This window comes from Mirounga angustirostris, unplaced genomic scaffold, assembly GCF_029215605.1.
Source record: "Mirounga angustirostris isolate CCGP_5_RB_7025 unplaced genomic scaffold, mMirAng1.0.hap1 SCAF_6, whole genome shotgun sequence".
Classification (NCBI taxonomy): domain Eukaryota; kingdom Metazoa; phylum Chordata; class Mammalia; order Carnivora; family Phocidae; genus Mirounga; species Mirounga angustirostris.
In genome coordinates, this window is record NW_026991714.1 from 152,105,728 (window position 1) to 152,128,130 (window position 22,403).

The following is a 22,403-nucleotide window of genomic DNA, read 5'->3' on the forward strand; positions in this document are numbered from 1 at the left end:
TGATGCACTAAAGAACACACAACTGGGCGCCTGGGTGGCTCAGTTGGTTAAGCGACTGCCTTCGGCTCAGGTCATGATCCTGGAGTCCCGGGATCGAGTCCCGCATAGGGCTCCCTGCTTGGCGGGGAGTCTGCTTCTCCCTCTGACCCTCCCCCTCTCATGTGCTCTCTCTCAAATAAATAAATAAAATCTTAAAAAAAAAAAAAAAAAGAACACACAACTGAAACACATTTTGCAAGCCAACACTCACCTGTAGTGTGCAAGGCACTGTAAACATTTTCGATTTTCTTCTTCTTCATTTTTTAAAAACTCCGGCCATGACCTACTACATTGATTTCCTGGCCCATTTAACAGACTGTGACCTGCAATTTCAAAGGATGGCGCTAGCAGGCATCTCGTCTGCCACGTGCAGGAAGCCCACCGGAGAGGCGGGCAGGAGGCGTGACGTCATCCGGTGTCTGACTCGGTGCCATCTGACAGAAACACAACGGGAGCTGCAGCTGCAGTAGACAATTTTCCAGTAGCCACGTGAAAAGTGTAAGAAGCAGAAGGTGAAATTAATTTTAGTAGTATGTTTTGTTTAGCCCAACATATTAAAAAATATCATCTCAAGCAATCAATAGTAAAAATTCTCCATGAGCCACTCTACGTCCTTTTCTTCATACTGTCTCTGAAGTCGTGCCTTGGGTACACTGACAGCCCCTCCTAATTCAGACTAGACCCAGTTCATGCATCTAAAAGACAAGAGCCACATGTGGCCACCATGTTGGGCAACACAGCTCTAAAGCCGGGAGCAGCAAACCTTTTGTGGAAAAGGCCAGATAATAACGATTTTAGGCTCTGCCAGTGATGGTCTTTGGCAGGACTCCTCAACTCTGCCATTGTGGGAGGGCAGACACAGATAATACTTAAACAAACGGCTGTGGTTATGTTCGAATAAAAATGCATTTACAAGAACAGGCGGCAGAACCGATCGGCCCTCAGGCTGAAGCGTGCCACCCTCTGATGTGGGTCATTCCATGCCTGAAGCCATCAATACCTCCAGACCCTCTGGCTCAAGCCAACAAACCCTCTTCTTCAATTCACTTATGATGATTCGAGGAAGGTGGCTGCCGTCTGAGGCTCCTGCCCCCACTGAGGGGCGTTGGGTGGCTCTCAGAGGTCCTCTGGGTCCTCTGGGTCCATTTCCACCCAGCCTTCTCGTTCGTTCTTCGGAGAGCACTTCTCAGCCTGCGCTGCCCGTCCGCTGTCTTGCAGAGAGCCTGGCACCTCCACTCATTTCCCTTTCTCTTCTCTGAGGCATTGGCTGGGTCCTCTTGCATTTGAAAAGCCTGGAGGGATGTGAGGTTGGCTTCCGTGACAGCCGCATTGTCTCTCATGGATTTGGAACCCCCAATCCAGGGAGCAGGGAAAATCGTCAGGCTGGTTTAGAGCAAGCTGGCCAGGTGGGCGGAAGGGCCCTCCACGTGCATAGGCTTCCAGGGTCTACAGAAAAGCATCCACTCCTTCCCTCCCTGGTCACAGCTGCCTTGAGGCTGCAGGAGGAGCTGGTGGACCCAGGGCCATGGCAGCTCTCACAAACACCGCACAGTTTCAGCCAAATCGCGCCAGCATCTGACCTCAGCTCCGGGAGAGGCACTCACCCAGCCCTGCCCAGGAAATGATTTCCAAATGACAACCATTAGCCTAGAGGTTTCCAGTGCCATTCTTGGAGCCAAGTGTTCATCATGGAATCAAGGCACGTAGCAGGCCTCCGCAGGTTTGCCTGCCCATCCCTCGCTTTCCCGTGGGTTGTCCCCAGTTGGTCTCCAATGACTGGGGGACACCAGACCAATGAGCCATTGTCCTGAGGATTCTGGACTTGGAGAAAGCCAATTTGCAGGGAGAGCGAAGGAAGACAGTGGCTGAAACGCCAAGTGAAGCCAGTGGGGACGCAGCCAGGGGACCCGTGGGCATGCATGTCCCTGGATCTCATATCCAGATCTGGCCCGCTCCTGCTTTCCTAGTGGCTCAGTGGCTCGTAGGGGCATCTCCAAGTCTCTCAATAAGCCCCTTTCTGCTTCAGCGGTTCCCAGTTTGTTCCAACCAGTACAGGCAAATGAGTCCTGCTGAGTCCTACTACATAAGCCTGATCTAACTCAGGTGGTCCGGAGTCACAGTGAATACACTGAGGTGAGAAAGGCAAGGGACACCCGGGTGGCTCAGTCCTGAAGGGGCAGCAGCCTGTCTGAGGCCGGAGGCCTCCAACGGTCCCACTGTCTCAGGGCTTAGTTTAGCTGTGGGGCAGTGCCTCTCCTGCCCAGGGGAGGAAGGCCCTGCTCACCTTCCTGGGTAGGCTGCTCTACCTGCTCCCCTCGGGACACCCGAGCAAGTCTGCCAGGTGGGGGAGCAGAAGGTTTGCTGACTCAACCCGAGTAGACTGTCTGGGAATCTGAGGGCTGGGCCAGCTGGAATGAGATGAGACGTTAACCTGAAGAGAATTCCCTTCCCCGGCACTTTTCTCCAGAAAACACTTGTGACTTGTAAATATCACATGCCGTTTGGGGCATTATAGGCATGACTTGGGGAATGAACAACAAAGTCACAACAATCTGGGACAAACTTCTGGATAGGGTTGAATCGTCCCCCCAGAACTGTGGACTGTGACACGATTTGGACATAGATCTTTGCAGGTGTATTTAGTTAGGACAGGGTTAGGCCAGATTAGTGTGGGTCCCAAATCTAGTGACTGGTGTCCTTATAAGGAGAGGAGACGACAGAACACACGGGGACGATGGTGGGGGCAGAGGTCAGAGGCGTGCAGTTACAAGCCAAGGAGTGACTGCCAACACCACAAACCAGGGAAAGACAGGGACCCTCCCCCCAGAGCCTGCAGAGGAAGTACCCTGCTGACACACTGATCTCCAACTTTCAGCCTCCGAAAGAGAGTAAATTTCTGTTGCTTTAAGCCATCCAAATTTGTGGTAATTTGTTACGGCAACCCCAAGAAACTAATGCAGTGGGCCTCCCAGTGGAAAGAAACCCCTTAGTCGGGTGGTCCCCCTCACTGGGGCCCCAGCGCCCACCCTGAACTCTGGTCTGCTCCTTCCTAGCGGCCACACAAAAGCCTCCCTCGGTCCCATGCTCCACGGGCCCCTCTCTGTCCCGGGGGGGCCACCCCGCCGGCACCCACCGGCCCAGAGAGCTCCTTCCTCGGGGTTCCGTGCCCGCGCAGAAGGCCCCATCACGATGATTTCCAAGGACGGTGGCACCTCTGTCTGCAGGGAGCCTCCCTCTCCTGCAGCGAGCTCCTGGAGGCCGCCCAGGGCCCCCGCCAACTCCATGCCAGCCCAGAGAGGCAGTTCGTGGACGGGGTGCCCAGTGCGAGCACTCGGTAGAGACAAACCTTGAATGTGCACAAGAAGCAGCAGCTGGGGCTTTGCCGGCAGAGCAGGGATTTGAGAACCATAGTTCCTGTCGACCACGGGCTTGATGGATAGCAACACTGGACCTGACTCTTGCTGCCCGCATGGATCCTTTCTCCTCACAATCCATGGGGGACATGCTCGGCTCCCATTGGATGGGTGAGGTGACTGGCGGCACCGCGTCCAAGGGCGGCTGGCCTCCCCCTGTGCCACCCCTGACACTCAGGTGCACCCCGGCCCCCTGGGCTGTCTCCCTTGCACCCGCGGGACAAAGCCCATGGCAGTCTCCTCTCCAAGGCACCCGGCCCCACCCTCACTGTGGGAATGGGCAGCTGGAAACGGCCACTCGCATCTGTGACTTCCCTAAGTCTGGACAATTATAGATCGTGTTTCTGGAGCATAGTTAGCTCATAATAAGACTAACTTGTTGGATCCATGCGGCCTCCTGGTGATGGAGGACACACGAAGAGGTGGCTGGAAGTTCATGGTCTTTTCTATCCGTCTGTTGTCTCCAGGCCTGGCACGACTAGCCAGTGCCAGCAAACGGCCTTGCTCCCTGCCCCCTGGTGCTGCCCTCTGTGAACAGGAGCTCATCGCCGGGCTTGCAAGGTGCTGTGAGGATCAAAGATGGGCCGGCATGCAGGCAGCCTCAGAATGGGCTCGTCGGTTCCGCGCCCTGTCGCGGAGTGATGGAGGAAGGCTCTCTTCTAGGGACCTGTGACCAAACCAAAGCACAAACCGTAACCGAAATTCAAACTCGAAATTCAAGAGTGTGCTATGGATGGAAATGTGGCCCCCTTATATTGCCCAGAGTGAAGGCCGAGCCTTCATGGGGCTGTCTTTGGAGATGGGGTGACTGAGGTTCTAGGTGGTCAGTAGGACCGGAGTCCTTACAAGAGAGACAGTAGGGACGCATGTGCATGGAGCACAGACTACGCGAGGACACGGCGGACACACGACCATCTGCAAAGCAAGGAGAGAAGAACCAACTCCGCCAATACCTTGATCTCGGGGTTCTAGCCTCCAGGACTGGGAGAAGATAAATTCCTGTTGAAGACCTCCGGTGGGTGGTACTTCATTCAGCAGCCCTAGCAGACAAATATACGGCAAGCATCCCTGATCTTACTTACTGGCTTTTAAAATTCAATTTTTCAAATCGACTCCTTGATCGGTACCCTGCCATGTTCCGAGATAGACACAAGGGTTTCAGAATCTATGTTTCCAGGGCAGTGGTCTCCATGGACATTTTCAGGAGCCACCCGCAAGGCTGTGAGGATGAGCCTTTCGCATTTACAGGTGCCTGGCTCCTCAAGCTCCCGTTCCAGGAAGGGGGGGCCTCGGAGTTAGTGGCGCCGGTTCGCACTGGGAAGCTGCTGTGACGTCTTTGGCGTGGGGGACACCATGCTCTGTCCAGAGCCTGGTCGGGGCTTCCTCACCGCACACTGCTTGGACAATGCTACATAGATGGTGCCGACCTTGGAGCTCCTCAAGCCCTTCTCCCAAAGCATCTGGGACATGTCCACAGTCCTCAGCAGCGTATTCTCCACTGGGCAATTCCAAGGGATGTGCAGAGGAGATTTTTTCCTCTCTTTTAAAATGCACTTAGGAATGGCTGTGTTGGTAAGCTGGGGATTCCAAGCACTCCCAATCACTGGAATGTTCTCCCTAATTTGAAATGTTTTCCTCTCACAGCTCCCAAAAATTTGCACAAATGATCCCACTGTTCAGGTTTGGATCAGAGCTCCAGCGCTGGCTGTTGCAGCAAGAGGTGGAGCAGGCAATTTAGACACCCCATTAAGGCAATAAAAACCTCTTTCTGCATATTGAAATATACAAAAGGAGCAGGGACTCGGCAGTCAGCAGCATGCGAGCATTTCCTTGTGGGGCAACAATGAAAAATAGGCCTGTTGGGCCTTGGCAGGTGACCCAGGGAGCCTGGACTGGGTGCAAGATCCACTGGGCCCCCCACCTCTCCTTCCAACCTCCTGGGCACCGAGAACAGTGCCTGGGGCCTTCCCCACTTCTGATGCTTGTTGGCCACAAAGAAGGTCCCATGAATCCTGAAACCACTGAGTAGGAACAGGTGCCCATGGCCAGGAACCCAGGCCCAAGGTGCTCCAGGGAGCAGAACCCTCTGTGAGCAACCACCTGGGGACGCGACTTTGGCCAAACACAGCTCCACAGGCTGTGCTTCAGAGCAGCAGAGCAAAAGGACTGAGCACTCAGTGATGGCTCCCAGACCCCGAGGGTCCCGAGTCAGGGGGACCCCCACGCACCCCAGACTCAGGGTCCCGAGAACAACTGCATTTTCGTGACGACAGCTGTCTCCTCCACTTCAGGCACTCTGCCCTGCTCACATGCCATCGTCCGCATTGACAAGAAACCAAAACAACGACCCCGAAGCGAAGACTGGGACTCTACCTCCCGGCTGACATGCCAGGAACTCCCTTCCTCGGGCAGGCCCTCCCAGCCCCGCTGGGCGCCGCAGCTTCGGCTGGCAGTGCTGTGAGTGGGGGCCATGCGCCGGGCACACAGGCCGGTCAGCCCTGCCGAGGGGCAGCTCCGCAGCCTGCCGGCATCGCCCTCCAACCCCCCCAGACATACCACCTGGCCGGAGTGAGACGCGGGTTCTGGGCAAGTCTTTGCCAGCCAGGGCGTGGGCCCAGAGGCCACACAGCCACGTCCCGAGGCCTGGGTGACTGCAGGGCTCTGAGGGGGTGCAGCCATGACGGTATTTATCACAGCAGGTGTGAGGCCCCAGGAGGAGCAGCTCTCAGGGCCTGGGCCAGCGCCCAGGAGGTGAGGGGAGACCCCTCGTGCCTCGAGTCTCACGGGAGCAGAATGAATCCAGAGGAGCACGAGAAGGAAGCAGGTCTGATTCCTGGGGCCCAACTCCTGTCAGCCGGTCCTTTTGCCAGGTGCTCCCTGGAGCCTTTGAGCACCTGCTTCTGGTTGTAATGGTTCCAGGGACTGACACTCTGGGCGTATTAGTGACCTGGAGCTGCTGCAACAGGCTGTCACCAACTGGGTGACTTAAACCAAGAGAAATGGACCTTCTTACAGCTCTGAGGTCGGAAGTCCAAAGCCAAGGTGTCAGTAGGGTTGTTTCCTTCCGTCACTTTACGACTTCCTCCCAGCTTCTGGCGGCTGCCCACAGTCCTTGGCGTCCTATATTTGCAGATTCTTCCCTCCAAACTCTGTCTCCATCTTCGGATGGTCTTCTCTGTCTGAGTCCCCACCTGGGTCTGATAACAACCCTCTCCTTGGACTTAGAGCCTGCCTTGATCCAGTTGGATCTTGTCTTGATCCTTGATGACATCTGCAAAGACCTTATTTCCAAATAAGGCTGAATTCTGAGGTTCTGAGTGCAAATGAATTTTTAGGGGAACTATTCAACACACTAGAGTGGGTGTGGGGATTGTTTGTCCAGTCCGCAGTGAACAGTATGGACACTGTGTCCACACCCATCCAGGGTTGGGGCAGGAAGGCCCAAAAGGACACGGATCCAGCTCTCCTCCAAGGCAGACCTCCCTTTATTTTATAACCTCCTTAATTTTTATTTTAATTAAGTCCAATTATTGCAACAACCCTGGTGAATTGAAATCAAGGATTTTTTTAGTTTTTTATTGCCATTGTAATAAATGACCACAAACTTAGTTGCTTAAAACAACCCAAACTATTGTACAGTTCTGTAAGTCAGAAGGCCAATGTGGGTCTCAGTGGATGACAGTCAAAGTATATCTGCAGGGCTGGGCTCCTTTCCAGAGGCTCTAGGGGAGAATCCATGTGTGTGTCTTCTCTGACTGCTCCAGGCTGCCCGTGATCCTTGGCTGTGGCCTCCTTCCTCCATCCTCAAGGCCAGCAAAGGCAGATTGAGTCCTCTTCACATCACATCACTCTGACTTCCTTTTCAGCTTCCCTTTTCTACTTAGCAGGACCTTGGTGAGGATACCAGGCCCACTCAGACAATCCAGGATCATCTCCCTATCCTAAAATCAGCAGATTAGCAACCGTAATTCCATCTGTAATCTGAATTTCTCTTTTCACGTAACCTAATGTATTCATGGGTTCCAGGAATTAGGACATGGACAACTTGGGGTGGTGGGTTTATACATCGCTCTGTTTACCACAGGGGTTTTCCTAGATATCTTCCTGCTCTTGATACCTAATCTCACTCCATACTTGTCAGTGTGCATCCTCTGCATTAATTCAGTTCCTTAAATTTAGTACGACTTGTTATGTGGTCCAGTGTGTGGTCATCCATCTTGCAGAACATACCATGTATTCTGAAGTTGCAGGTATGGTAGAAATATCAATTAGATCAAGGTAGCTGATAATGTTCTCATATCACCCATATTTTAAATGAAATTATTTCTCTATTTCTATCAAGTGCTGAGAAATGGCTGTTAAAGTCTCTAAGATTATAGAATTTTTACTTATTAGGTACATATACATTTATAACTATGTTTTCCTGATGAATTGACCCTTTTATCATTATGAAAATGTCCCTCTTTATCTCTTAATGCTCTCTGTCTGGAGGTCTATTTTGTCTGATATTAATGTAGCCATTCCAGTGTTCTTATGCTTACTGGTTGCATGATATACCTTTTTTCCATGTATTTATGCTCAACCTATCTGGGTTTTCATATTTAAAATAACGATTTTAAAGTAATATATTTAAAATAACTACTTCAGCTCGGTCTTGCTATTTTTAATTTTTATTTTTAATTGTGGTAAAATACACGTAACATAAAATTTACCATCTTAAATGTACCATGACCATCTTTAAGTGTAAATTACCATTTTTAAGTATACAGTTCAGTAGTGCTAAATATATCCGCATTGTTCTGCAACCAATCTCCAGAATGTTTCCATCTTGCAAAACTGAAATTCTATACCCACTACACAACTCCTATTTCTCCACTCCCACCACTACTTCCAACCCCTTGAAACTACCATTTTACTTTCATCTCTATGAGTTTGACTATTCTAGGTAACTCACATAAGTGGAATCATCCAGTATTTGTCTTTTGTGACTGGCTGGCTTACTTCACTTGGCGTGATGTCTTTGAGGTTCATACATATTGTAGCCTGCTTCAGAATTTCCTTCCTTTTAAGGATAATATTCCATTGTATGGATTTACCACATTTTCTGTATCTGTTCATCCACAGATGGACATCTGGGTTGCTGCCATGTTTTGGCTACTGTGAATAGTCCTTTAATGAACAGATGTATGTACAAATGTTTCTTCATGTTCGTGCTTTCTTTTTGCTTGCTTTTTCTTTTGGGTATGTTCTCAGAAATGGAATTGCTGGATCATATGGTAATTTTATTTTTTAATTTTTGAGGAATTGCTGTACTGGCTTATATACCAGCTGTACTATTTTATATTCCCACTAATAGCGTGCAAAGGGTTCTGATTTCTCCACACCTTTGCCAACACATGTTATTTTCTGTTCTTTTTCTTACTGTAGCCTCCGAATGAGTATAAGATGTGGGTTTTGCTTTTCAAAATCCATTCTGACAATCTGTGCCTTGTAAGTGGCATACTCAGTTCACTAATATTTAATGTAATTTGGGATATGGTTGGATTTAGGTATGCTAATTTATTATTTGTTTTCTGTTTGTTCCCTCTGTTTCATGTTCCTCTGTTCCTCATTTTCTTTCTTCTGGATTATTTGAATATTGTTTAAAATTCCATTTTAATTAATCTACTGTGTTTTAGCTATATCTCTTTACATTACACTATTAGTGGTTGCTTAGGGATTAAAATATCCATAATATACAACTTCAGCTTTTCAATCTACTTAGAGTTGATACTGTTCCATCATATGTAAAATGTAGAAAACCTATAATTGTATAGGTCCATTTGCTCCCCAGTCCTTCATGCTATAGTTGCCATGGGTATGATATCCACATACATAATAAACTCCAGAAGACAATGTTGTGACTTTTTGTTTTAAACAGCCTTATGTATTTTAAAGAAATTAAGATTTTTGAAGTCTTTTATGTTTATTCACATATATCCCAGTTTTGATACTCTTCACTAATCCCTTAAAAACTGAATTTCCAACTGTTATCACCTCCCTTCAAGTACTTCTTTTAGCATTTCTCAGGAATAGCAACACATTTTCTATGTGTTCTTTAATCTGAAAATATTTTCATTTTTGAAGGATACTGTCCCTGGTTATAGAATCCTAGGTGGGCAGGTTTTTCTGTAAGCATTTTGGAGATGTTGTTCCACTGCCTTTTGGCCTCCATAGTTTTGGACGAGAAGTCTGCCGTATTTCCAAATCATCTTCCTCCAGGTACAATGTGTATAGTTTTTTTCTGACTACCTTAAAGGTTTTTTCTTTCTTTGGATTTTCAGCAGTTTGATTAGGAGGCTTAGATGTGGTTTTATATATATTTATCCTGCTTAGGGTTCACTGAGCTTTTGAAACTCAAATTTATGTGTTCACCAAATTTAGGAAATTTCTTGGCCTCTATGTCTTTAGATACTTTTTCTGCTACATTCTCTGTTGCTTCACTTGGGACGCAAATTGCACATATATTAGACCTTCTGATAGTTTTCCTGACACTCTGTTCATTATTTCCAATCTATTTTCTCTCTCTTCTTCAGATTGGGCATTGATACTTTTTATATTCAAGTCTGCTGACTCTTTCATCTGTGGTCTCCATTCTAGTAATAAGCCAATCCACTGAATTTTTAGTTTTAGCGATTACATTTTTTCAGTTCTACAATTCTATTTGATTTTTCTCATAATTTCTATTTCTTAGCTGAGATTTCTTCTCTCTTCTTTCACTGCCAGCATATTTTATTTCATCTAATACAATTATAATAGCTCCTTAAAAATCCTTGTCTTCTTAATTCCAACATCTTGAGACCATCTAGGATTGTTCTCAGTTGACTGACTTTTCTCTTGAATCTGGATCACATTTTTAAGCAAGTTTAGATCGTATCCTGGAATGTTGTGTATTGGGAATGTTATGGTGCAGAGATTCTGGGCTGTTTTAATCCTCTAGAGAATGTTGATTTTTTTGTTTTAGTAAGCTGTTTTCATCCTCCAGAGAATGTTGATTTTTTTTGTTTTGTTTTTGTTTTTGTTTTGACCAAACTTAAACTGCAAACTCTCTTTCATGTCAGGTCAAATCATAGTTCAGATCTGCTTTTATTTTAACTGCTCTGAATCTGCCTAAAAGCATGTGTACTTTAGGGGCTGACCAGAGACTTGGGTAGAGCTGTTTTTTGTTTGGTTGTTTGTTTTGGTCCACAGTTTGTAGATTTTATTTACAAGAGGGCTAGGTCCATAGGAGTTTCCCTTATGCTTGTTTCTAACACACCAGTATTTTGCCCACCTGTCACAAAGCTCAGAGGCCTCTGAGCAGGAATAAAAGGCCAACTCTCTCTGGGCTAAGGGCAGAGGCAGCTGTGAGCAAACCTGTCTTCATCAGTTTGTCCGGGATACAATAACAAAATACCACATACTATGTAGTTTAAACAACAGAAATCTATTTTCTCACAGTTGTGGACTGTAGAAGTCCAAAATCAAGGTGTCAGTACATTTGGTTTCTCCTAAGGCCTCTCTCCTTGGTATGTAGATGGCCATTGTTTCCCTGTCTCTTCACAGTTTTCCCTCTGTGCCCGTGTCCTGATCTCCTCCTATTCTTATAAGGACAACAGTTACGTTGGATTAGGGCCCACCCTATGACCTCATTTAACCTTAATTACCTTTAAAGACTCTATCTCCAAATATAGTCATATTCAGAGGTACCGGAGGTTAGGACTCCAACATATGAATTTGGGAGGAAAACAATTAATCTTGTAACAATGCCCTGTAAAAGCTGAGGACCACCCTCTCTTAAAAGGCTGTGATTAATTCAGTTGATAAACTCAATGGCACCCATGTCATTATCATATTCTGATGAGAAACCTGAGGTCAGGAAGATACAGTCATGGAGCTAGTGAGCAGCATGTCTGATACCAACCTCCAACATCAGGCCTGTCTGACCAGGAACCCACTTTGGGTCTTGGGCTCTGGTCTTCCAAGATCAATAGGTCATGGGCACCACCCACAGACCCCGGGACCTCCTGTCACAGGACCATAAGCATCTGTAGGGACAGTTCCCATACTGGATGAGGGCACCAGATGGTTTTTGTGGGCCTGGTCTGTGGCTCAGCACCAGCTCCCGGCAGCCCCAAGAGCCTGGCCCTGAGGTGGGCAGTTTCCTCTCCAAGCCCCTCTGACACCCTATCCAGCACTTTACCTGAGGGGTAGCCCCTTTCTCATCATCAGCCTCCCCATGGCTGTGTGTTGCTGTGAATATGCCACATTTTCAATGGTCTTTGACTTAACAATCAAAGGGAGAAACAGACATGGCTCCCTGATTGGTGTAAATCACTACAGAAGGTGTTCTGAGTTCCCAAAGTATGGCATGGCTGCACACAGGTACGTGCCTTACCTCAGTAGGTGCTTTCCTTTGTCGTCCTTCTCCACATGGACCAGGGCAGGGTTCCCAGAGAAGGAAGGAGCCTAGCAGAGTCTACAGTCCTGTCCTAGAGCATCCAGCATCCCACACTTGCCTCTCCCCACTGGGTACACCCCAGAAATGAAAACTTCTGCAGAGATGTGTCCCACATGAGAGGGGTGGGCTCTTCTGAGGTGCAGCCAGGGGAATAAAGCAGCACCTGGAGTGAACAGAATTGAAATGCTCTGGAATACTTGGCCTCAATGTCATTTTAAAGTGCAGATGATACTGCAGAGCGTGGCATGGACCTGCCTTGGGGCCACCAGAAAGTCTGGGTGGAAACGGAAGGGGGCAGGAGTCAGGGCGATGCCATTGGCACCATGGGAGAGGACGCATAGCCAGAGGGGCTGCTGGCTGGTCCAATTCTCCACTTCTCTGTTGCTGGCTCAGTGGCATTTTATGTGTCAGAGATTTTTAACCAAGCTCCACTATTGTCCCTCAGCTTCATTCATGCAATTATATTCATGCAGTAGATTCACATACTTTGCCTCAATTACGCTGTCAGGGGAACCACCTGGCAACCCATTAATCCCCTGGCAGTCTCTGAGAGGCAAACAAATTCACAGAAGAATGGCTGACGATACCGAATTTCACCTGCTCTCCTCCTGTGGAAGGTGTCAGAGTACTCGAGCTCCCAGGGAGAAGCAGGTGGCTCAGGTGGCTCTGTCCTGTGTTCTACGAGCTTGCCCTTGCCATTGTCCAGCTGCTGCCAGTTCATCGCCCCACTCAGGGAGGTGCCATATCACGGTGGGCAAACCCCAGAAAAAAGGGTGCAACGTGCACGCAACATGCCACCCAGTGTAGGGTCACAACAGGAAGAGGTGCAATTACAGGGACAAAAATACCCTGAGGAAATCAACACGGGACTTATTAATATCAGATCCATAGGTGACAACTGTCAGACAATCGGTCAACAAGGCCTCGTGTCTGTGTGATCCAGGCTAACCCGTTACGATCTTTATGAAGTGTCCTTCTGGGGGGTCCGGATCTTCAGATATGAGCGGAAGCCCTGCCCTTTTATTAGGAGCTAAGCTCTTTATACTCTGACCATATTGCAGCAGGTTAGAAGTCTAAGCTTTATTGTCTTATGTTATTGAAAATCCAGATTCCGGCAGGCTTCTCCCTCAGGTCACGCTTTGTCTGAGAATACATTCTCATTTCTCCATGTACAGAGACCGTCTGGAGAGAGGCAGAAAAAGATTATGACTGTAATATACTTAAATCCAATTTATTTGCCTGGCCAGAAACTTCCACCCTCCACAATAGCTTCCTACCCAAGATGTTGTCTTTAATTCTTTGGTGACAGGGAGAAACATGCGATGGGCAGGTATGGGCAGAGCAGGACGGCATGGGTCCCCAGATGTCTGGGCCAGCGGGTGGCGGGAGCGCCCCAGGTGGAGGACCAGCACGGACTCGGGTTTCTGGCTCAGAACTTCTCATTTGTTGATTGCGGATAAATCCTCAGTTGCATGTGGTCACGGGAAGAGAAATACATTCATTAGAGAATAACAGGTCTAGGAAAGATCCCCGGCCCCTCGACTTTCGCCACAGGCCCCCACTTCTGTTCTAAGTCAGTCAGGAGCATGCATCTGCTGGCTGCCATCTCCTGCCCAGGATTCTGCCCCAGCAGGGTAGTCCTTCAAGTCACAGTCAAGGTCTTCATTAGCCTGTGTTAACATTTCCTCCAGACTTGGCCTCTGGACACAGGCATGCAGGCTGGGAGGAAAATGATTCGGGGGGGATTATTTTCTTAATTAGCATTTGTTCAATTTAAATGATGGGATACAAAGACCAGCCAGGGCAGTCGGGAGGTATGGGCGAGGTCCAGGGCCTGGAGGGTGCCCAGCCGCAGCCCCAGTCCCTCCCTGCCCCCCGCCCTGGCCTCAGACTGCCCAGTTCACGAGGTTGGCACTAGGCTGCCCTCCTGACTATCATCTGCAGGCCCTGCCCGCCACCCATTCAGTGCTCCTTGGGACACAACCACTGAGCATCAACTGTGTGTGCTCTCCCGTGATAGGCCTCCACAGGGGGAGGAGGCGGGTGAGGCAACCTGGAAGAAAGCCATGAACCGCGGGGTTCTGAGCTCGGAGACAGGGTCCCAGCTGGCAGGGAGGACCCAGGAGAAGCCTGGGAGAGGCTGGGCACAGTGAGTAACTGCCGCCAGTTTGTCTGGAATGTCCCCATGTTAGCACCGAAAACCATGTGTCCCGGGAGACCCTCAGTCACAGACAGATTGGGAGAGTCAGTCACCTAGTAGCCAGGAATGGAGACAGAAGCCCTGACCAGTGCTGCTCTGTCCCATATGGCTGAGCCCTCAGGCAGCTTACAACCTGGGCCTGTTGTCTCATTCGTAAACCGTGGATGATAAGGATGCCTCTTTACCGCTAAGAAACCTCATGGCCTCTCATACACTATTTTGTTTGGGTACAGGCACTTGGGGTGACCATGAATTGCTGTTCCCGGAGAGCTAATGGCATGATCCAGTGACAGATGTGGCAAAGTGCACAGCGTCGAGGGCACGGGGTTTGGGATGAGAAACTGGCCTGCTGGGGGACACTCGCTCCAAAGCCAAGGGTAGGCTGTGCGGGTGCTCCAGGAAGGGACCCCCGTCCTCTGCCCCTCTCCCTTCTCCTGGGACGATCGTGAGAGTGGATGCATCCGTGGGGACGCCAGGAGCTGCGGTTGGAGCAGTCTGGGCCTGGGTGCCACCTCTGTAAGGGAATGCTGGGAAATCTGGCTGCCAGCAGCATCAGCAGGCCTGGGGTCGGGGGCCCCAGACCCCGCTCCCTTGGGGCTAGAGACGCTCCCCTGGTGCCAGCCAGCGGCTTGCCAAGCAGCCCACAGAACTCCCATAACTGCATCCTAACATCTGCTTGCCTGCTGTGCAAGGCACGTGTGGACATCTGACTCTCTCCAAGGGGAAGGCCATGTCAAGCCTCCTTTGGCAAAGCAGCTGAGGCAGTGGGTCATTTGGTTCACGGACACCAAGTAATGGTGTCAATTCTTAAAATTCTTACTCTTCCAAAGAGAAGTAAGACGGCAATAAAAGCCTCTGGTGATTCTCCCCTGCCCCACCCCACCCTGCACCTTACTCAAAGGAACAGAATGTAGAGGCCACTGTGGAGAAGCAGGAGGCCCAGCGTTTGGGGGGCACTGAGGGCTAGGAGGGCTTTGGGGAACTGCGCAGGCCCCCTTACTCAGGGGAACACTCCGGGGCAGGAGCCAACATACAAAAGGATGCTAAGCCTTGGTGAGGACCCCATGGCCACCCCCAGACCTCTGAGGTGGGCAGGAGGTGCTGCACGGTCCCGAACGGCATCACCTCCTTCTGACCCCTGAAGGGCAGTCTGCGACACTGGCTTCACTTGGAAAGAGACAGCGCTCCGGAGCTGACGTCTTGCCCGGGAGAAGCTGTGCTGGAGACAGAAAGCGAAGCAGCAAACCCCTACATGCCGGTGCTCTCACCTCCGAGCACACACGGTTCCACGTGCTGAAGCCTCTCGGGACGCCAAAGTTTCCACATACAGGGTCTGGGCTCAGGAGGTCCTTTCGGAGGTCTGGGGAGCAAGGCTCAAAAGGCACCTTTGGGCACAAATCTATACATAGACTCACTTCCCAGGAAAGCCACAAATTAACCAAAGAGCAGGAGCATTTTACATATTAATAGAATTTGCCAAATTGTCATCCAAAATGATCGTAACACCGTTTACAGCTACCAAGAGTGACTGAGTGCCTTTTCCACATCTTCACCAGCACTAAGTATTATGCTTTTAAAAAATTCTTGCTAATTTTATAGTAAACTATCTAGATTGGATTTGCATACTCTAGCCTATGAATTTTATCATTTTTGCCATAGGCAAAATTCAAAAGCAACCTCAGTGTCTCTCAATAGCATACTGGCTATGAGAATTATTGTTCCTCTTAAAATGATGAGCCAGATCTGCGCTGATACACACTCACATGCATACACACACACACACACACACACACACCCCACCAGGCAGAGTGTTGTGGGCATCCGTGTAGGGGGTGGGGTGGGGGGAGACATGAGACAGAGCACTGCCTGGGTTTCAGGGCCGGACCAGGGTTTGTGCTAAGCCAGACACTGCGTGGTCGCCAGGTCGATGGAAAGATCATTCTGCAAGTGTTAGCCACTCAGAGCAGTCTGGATGGAACTACGTTAACTGACCAAGGAAATATATTAGAAAACAAAAACTCTGCTCCTTGGATTGAATCTACATTCTTAGAAGAGTTTATAGATGGGTAAGTGCTTTCTTCAGCTCGTTTCTTCAGAAGCAACTCTGTGATCCATTTTACCCTCCGTTTTCTAGAACAGTCTTGGCCCCGTGTGTCTCAGGGCTGGTGTGTTTCAGGCTGAAGCCTTAGAGCCTCTGGCGCTTCTCCTTGGGGCTGCCCAAGCCGCCTACACCAGCCCCTCAGCATGGAGACTCCTTCAGCGCCAGCCCCTCCGCTCTCCCCGCAGCTGGGCTGCCCCCTCACCCCGAAAGCCTGAAATCCACTCTGTTCTGTATCCGCTCCTGCCCTCTCAGACCCATAACTACTCAGAGGCACACGCATCTTCATCACTCCAACCGGATGTAGAAAGCCTACGTCTAACTGGTGTGACAGGCAGGAAACCGGCCACAGAAGAAGGTCTAGGAAGGAAGGAGGGCAGACCTCATCACCTGGAGGAAAAGTGAGTGTGAATGGTGTCAGATGATACGAGGGAGTCACTGTTTTGTGAGATGTAGGGAAGTTAAAGTGTGACCAAGATATCCTCACCTGCTAAAGATACATGCTGGAGTCTTTAGGATGACATAAAACAATGCCTTGGTTTTGCTTCATCTACCCCAGGACAGAAGCCCTCACGGAGAGAGAAGCAGCAAGACGGGCTGAGTCAGCACTTGATGAAGCTGGATGATGCACAGGGGAGCCCAGGCTCCGGTTCTACATGTAAGCAGGTTTGAATCTCCCACAACACGAAGTTTTTGAAAGCACCTGCCAATAGTAAAAAATAAAAATAAATAAACAAGGGAGTTGAGGGTCCAATACACTTAAAACCAAAATCAGTTATCATTATAAACATGTTGGTATTCTTAGAAAATCCAGGAGAATTAATTTGTTAAAATATTAAAAACGGGGGGCGCCTGGGTGGCTCAGTTGTTAAACGTCTGCCTTCGGCTCAGGTCATGATCCCAGAGGCCCTGCATCGGGCTCCCTGCTCAATGGGAAGCCTGCTTCTCCCTCTCCCATTCCCCCTGCTTGTTTTCCCTCTCTCGCCGTGTCTCTGTGTGTCAAATGAATAAAAAATTTAAAAAAAAAATTTTTTAATCTTAAAAAAAAAGAAAGTATTAAAAATGAGTAAGAAGGTGTACCAGCCAGCCAGATCAAACACATCTATAAAGATCTAAAACTCCTCCCAAATACCAGCCATGGGAAATACCACTGGAAAACAGATTTTTAAAAAGATGTCGTTTATAACATGTGCTGGGTCCCATGTGCATGTGGGAGAAAGCCCCCTGCCCTTGTGCTGCCCTTTGCTTTCTGGGTCCCTGAGCAGCTGAGACTTGTGATCTTCCAGAAGACCCTGCATCTCCTTGCCTCTGAACTACGAGCTGCTTGAGCCCTGCCTCTTCATAACCAGGCCATCTGTCCACCCACTGCTTAAACCAAAAGGAAGGACTGACACCCCAGGGCAGTGCAGAGCTCAGCCTCCTGCAGGGAGGACCTGCTTGCAGCTTGTAGATGGAGGGCAGTTTTTTAGTTTGCACATGATAGATTTGAAATTCTGAGGGTTGGGGCTCACAGGCACCCAACCCAGCGGGCCCTCGCAGTCCGTAGCACCCAACAGCACATCAGCCATGTGAGGGGCAGAGCTCCCAGGGCCTCCCGTGAGCGGCACCTCTCAGCCTGCAGACTCCAGGCACCCAGCTCTTACCTGCAGCTCTCTCCCCTCAGGACCTTGAGCTTGGTGGGAGATGGTCACACCCGCTGTGATGATGGCTCCCACAGAACTATGGCCAGGGCCCACGGGCCCGTGGAGGTGAATAAGACCCACCCTTGAAGAAAGTTTTGGACCTGACCCAGGGAGTTGGGTTTCCCTGGAGGGTAGGGACCAGCTTGATCCTCGGGCCAGGCCTGGCCACTGGGGACCCTGAAGGTGCTTCCCAGCAGGGCAGGTTCTGAGGTGGGCTTCTTCTGTCCTGCCCGGGGCTTGTGCTGCATGCTCATCAGAGCACTTCCATCCCAAATCACTACGCCTGTCACTGGCTGCCACAACTTTTGAGAACAGAAAGGAAAATCACCATGTGTCACATATTGGCAGGATGACACCAGCAGGTAATCAGAAAGGTGGGGGCCCCACCTGAGTGTGCTCTGAGATGGGGCCGGCACAGGCCCTGTGCCTCCGACCCTGGATCGGCACCTCTGGGCCTGGCACCCTTGCATGTTTGTTTGCCTAGAAACCATGGCACAGCGTCGCTGGTAGCTGTCTAAAGCTTAAGACCTTTAGCGGCGCCTGGGTGGCTCAGTCATTAAGCGGCTGCCTTCGGCTCAGGTCATGATCCCAGGGTCCTGGGATCGAGCCCCGCGTCGGGCTCCCTGCTCCTCAGGAAGCCTGCTTCTCCCTCCCCCGCTCCCCCTGCTTGTGTTCCCTCTCTGGCTGTCTTTCTGTCAAATAAATAAATAAAATCTTAAAAAAAAAAAAAAAAAAGATCTTTAGGGAGGAAATGCTGTTATTCTGCGGCATTTTCATCCGAAGCAGAGGTCTCAAAACATGAATGCAGACCAGAAATTGTCATTAGGCAGCCACGGCATGTCCAGTCACACCCCACGCTAATGGTGATGAAGTCACGACCTCAGAAGGTCACATCCCTTCAAACCAGAGTGCCGCGTATCCGTCAGCCACGGGGTCGGGAATGCAAATTCAAGGCGGGCACCCTCTACCTCTCAAAGGTGCTTTCCCATTTCCAAGGCAGACTGACAAAGTAGCCTGATACAAATAAGCTGCAGATTGGATTCTGCAAACACATTTTCCTAGGAAATCCAGTTGCACCTACTTGGGTGACATGACTCGAAATGCGCATCGGCTGTTTGGGCAGGAGAAGCAGGTGAGATCCTTGGCCAATGTGGGCGGGATGAGGCGGCACTGGGGACAGGCAGGGGGAAGGGTCCCGTTCTGGCTGGGCAGCCCCATCTGTCCCCTCCGCCTGGTGCCTCCCCGACCAGGACCTGTTCCAGAAGCGCCAGCCCGCAGTCCACACCTCTGAAGGAGGCATTTGGTGGTTCTCACTGCAATTCATTTTAATTATGTGTGTCATAAAAAGACCACCTACAGATGAGACAATGCTGCTGTAAGAGTCTCAAGGTTACTGTGGGGAATACTTCATAACCGAAGTGTGTTTTCCCCAAGGAGTTCTACTACCATTTGATTTAATTTTTAATTTTTACATTTTAATCAAAAATAGATCAAATGGTGGTGGTCCCTCCGGGGAAACATCCTTCAGCTAGGAAGCCGGCCATGCTCCTTTTAAATATGTACAGTTGCCATCTCCGTGTGAGCCACGGGTGGTGCCCGCTGCCAGCCCCGACCGGCCGTGTTTCTGGAGGCGCCAGGCCCCACCTGCTCCAGCCCCTCTCGTGAGCCTGAAACAATGGCCCCGAGGTGCACTGCCTGGGACCTAAGGTCTCCCTGAGGCAGTTCCATCTCCCAGGGGGCGTCCCCTTCCCTTTGCAGGGGCAGGGGGAGGAGGGCCATGTGAGACCCCGCTCAGCTATGTGTCTGTACACCTTAACGCTCTGCATTCTAAACAACAGGCACTACAGCTTTCTGATCACAAGGAAAGGCCCACGCGTCCTTACCCAGGTGCCTGCACAGAGGATGGCCACCTGGCTTGTCGCCACGCGCCTCTGAAGTCGGCCCAGACTCCGGCTGAGATCCAGGTGGGCGCCGGGAACAGCCAGTGCGTGCATCCCGCAGCTTCTCTGGCTTGCTGTTCTCATCTGTAAAGTGGGGACAGGGCTGGGATGGGCCCGTGGTGTCATCGTGGGGATCAGGAGCCATCAAGGCGATGTGCCAGAGAAGTCCTGCTTGCACCTAAGAGCTCACTACTGCTATTTTGTTAGCATCATTACTATTGCATATGGAATAAAGGCAGTCAGCTCTTGCTCATCCCGAGTGTCGGCTCAGGACATCTGAGGGTCTGTCAAGGCATGAAGGGCCTGGGTGCATGATGGGGAAGCAGCCAGGCATGGGGGAGACCCGGCCTCCAGGAGCCCAGCCCTTCCAAAGACTGCCTTAGTGCCCCAGCAGGGCCCACAGCTCTGTAACCTGTAGTCTTTCTCAAGGACCTTGATCTCCCCTCAATGAGCAACCCAAACAGCCAGGCACCCCCACTGCAAAGCCAGCAGATCCCCACAAAGCTGGGGGAGGGCAAAGGGAATGGAGAGAGAGAGAGACCCACTTTCTCTAACTCCTGTCCCTGCATCAGCTGAGATCGCTGACACGGTGGCCACATCAACCTGGCTCCTGGAGACATACCTTCATGCATTCATATTACAACACCCTGGCCTTGGCCTCTGGTGCCCCAAGTCAGGGATGTTCCCCACCCCCCATCAATGTAATTTACACAAAGATCCACTGGAAGTATTTTTTCTGATTTAGCTCCAGGGAAATAAGGCAGTTTTTCCTAAAGAACAAGCGCGCTTCCTTCCTCCCGACCATGGGGATATACATCAGACCGTCCTTCTTGTTGCCTTAGAAGCCCAGAGAGTTTGTGCTCAAGGCTGGTGGCTGGCTTTCTGGTCCTCCCCTCCAGGGCAACATGATTTGTCTCAACGCCGTAGGACAATGGGGCTAGGTCAGAGCTGGAATGGCTGTGCTCCTGCCCTGGCCCCACCCGCCAGTGGCCAGTGGGGCAGGAAGCCCAGTGGGTGGGAGCTCCCTTTCCTCCACACTGTGTTCTGTCTTTGCTGCTTGCTTCTTTCCCTTGTGCTGAGCGTGCCCTCCAGGCCGGGCAGTGACTCCCCGAGCTTGGTGTGCAACACAGTGGGCAGGTCCAGATCTCCCTCCCCACATTGGGGTCAGGGGCCCTGCCCAGGGAGCTGCTATTCCCCAGCTCCTGGAAGATGCTCAGGCACCCCACTGTCACGCAGGCGGGTCTGGGCAGGGAACCTGCAGAGGCATCCCGGCTCACGCTGCGGCCAAAGACAGTTTCTTTTTTCTTTTCTTTTTTTTTTTTTTTTTAAGATTTATCCATTCATTTGAGAGAGAGAGAGAGAGAGAGGGCAAACATGAGCAGGGAGGGGGCAGAGGGCGAGAGAGCATCTCAGGAGGACTCCCAGCAGAGCCCAATGCAGGGCCCAATCCCATGACCCCAAGATCATGACCTGAACTGAAACCAAGTCAGGTGCTCAGCCAGCTGAGCCACCCAGGCGCCCCCAAGACAGTTTCTGACTTAGCAGTCGGCCTTGTTTGTTTGGAGTTTTTGCTGCCAGAGTGACAAGTCTTCCTCAGGCCACATGCAGTACGTGCCATTTCCAATTCTGGGAGGGAGATCATTCCCTCGGCTGGGATGAGTCTGGGTTTTTAGACTTTGAGGACTTTGCTCAGGACCAAAGCTGAGAAAGAGACAAACATAGCAACACTTAGGGACTATCGGTGATAAAATTAGGGGTGAGTTCAAATCTCATGGTAGGCGTTCTGTGCTTTCTCAGCCTGCACACGAAGCTCTCACCCAGGAGAGAGTCATCAAGACAGAGGAGACACTCAGGGCGGTTCAGAACCAGGTGGTGGGTGGTGGACTCTGAGCTGGGAAAGACGGACCTCTGGAATCTGTGGCCGCAGGGCCCAGGAGCAGGAAGGGGACGCTCAGTGGTGCTCCCACCTCCTCAGGACCCTCACACACCTCACAGAGCCCGACTGGCCAAGCACATGGCAGGCGTCATGGTGGCCGGAGCTCCTGAAGCTTTCAAAGGTCATTAAAATCAGTTCAAACTGACCCTGCAGATGCGCCCCAAACCTGCGTGGGCGCCAGGGAGCTCTTCCCAGCCCTGGCACGCTCCCTGCCTCCCCTTCAAGCCCAGTGCAAACCTCGCTCAGCTACGCCATTCGGTTTTACGACCCACTTCCTCATCTCCAAAATGGATGAGAGCACCTGCCTCCGGCCCATAGGGGGTGAACAGAGCTACCAGCAGCCCCCTCCGGGTGTCTGGGAGGAGGACCTGGGTAGGCGGGGTGGGGGCCGTCCTAGGCAGATGGCTGGGCCAGTGTGACTGGATGTGGGGGCAGCAGGACGGCGACCTTGTCGTCATCGTTGAAACATAAAAGTCAGTTCACCCACAAAATAAAGGCAAACTATGGAAAAGAAAAATGCAATCCTAGTAAAGCTTTGTAACATGTTTTAAAGAAACTTGGAAATCAACACATGACATTTTCTACCTCAAATAACACAGGGGACATCTGAATTAAG

The 22,403-nt window shown here is 50.6% G+C and overlaps 1 long non-coding RNA gene across 1 annotated transcript; it reads right to left on the bottom strand.

The window, feature by feature from the left end:
* Positions 1 to 272: 272 nt before the first annotated feature.
* LOC135364816 (uncharacterized) lies at positions 273 to 21,950 on the bottom strand. The gene is made up of 5 exons (XR_010412625.1): positions 19,795 to 21,950; positions 13,209 to 16,932; positions 11,869 to 13,113; positions 3,829 to 4,119; positions 273 to 500 (listed from the first exon to the last, which is right to left on the bottom strand). It is a non-coding gene; the product is annotated as an uncharacterized LOC135364816 (long non-coding RNA).
* Positions 21,951 to 22,403: the final 453 nt, after the last annotated feature.